Source organism: Priapulus caudatus, unplaced genomic scaffold (genome assembly GCF_000485595.1).
Source record: "Priapulus caudatus unplaced genomic scaffold, Priapulus_caudatus-5.0.1 Scaffold284, whole genome shotgun sequence".
NCBI lineage: Eukaryota > Metazoa > Priapulida > Priapulimorpha > Priapulimorphida > Priapulidae > Priapulus > Priapulus caudatus.
The window spans coordinates 156,889-157,358 of NW_014577345.1; the positions used below are offsets into that span (position 1 = coordinate 156,889).

At 43.0% G+C, this 470-nt stretch overlaps 1 protein-coding gene and 1 long non-coding RNA gene across 2 annotated transcripts in view; both read right to left on the bottom strand.

Annotated features, from left to right (window-relative positions):
- Positions 1-470, bottom strand: part of LOC106808530 (protein 4.1 homolog) — a 69,709-nt gene that overhangs the window by 21,837 nt on the left and 47,402 nt on the right.
- LOC106808531 lies at positions 14-464 on the bottom strand. Its single transcript, XR_001393784.1, has 2 exons — positions 304-464; positions 14-168 (listed from the first exon to the last, which is right to left on the bottom strand). It is a non-coding gene; the product is annotated as an uncharacterized LOC106808531 (long non-coding RNA).

A 470-nucleotide genomic window follows, 5' to 3' on the forward strand; every position in this document is an offset into this window, starting at 1 on the left:
CGTCCTTGTCATCGTCCTTGTCAGCGTCATCGTCACCTTCGTCATCGTGTTTCTTATCCTTCTTACCCAAAGCAAAGAGCTTACCCTTTTTCTCATTTTTGTCCTTCTCTTTGTCAGTGTCCTTGTCCTTTTTGTCCTTGTCATCGTCCTTGTCATCGTCATCGTCACCTTCGTCATCGTGTTTCTTATCCTTCTTACCCAAAGCAAAGAGCTTACCCTTTTTCTCATTCTTGTCCTTCTCTTTGTCAGCGTCCTTGTCCTTTTTGTCCTTTTTGTCCTTGTCATCGTCAGCGTCATCTTCACCTTTGTCATCGTGTTTCTTATCCTTCTTACCCAAAGCAAAGAGCTTACCCTTTTTCTCATTTTTGTCCTTTTCTTTGTCAGCGTCCTTGTCCTTTTTGTCCTTTTTGTCCTTGTCATCGTCAGCGTCATCTTCACCTTTGTCATCGTGTTTCTTATCCTTCTTACCC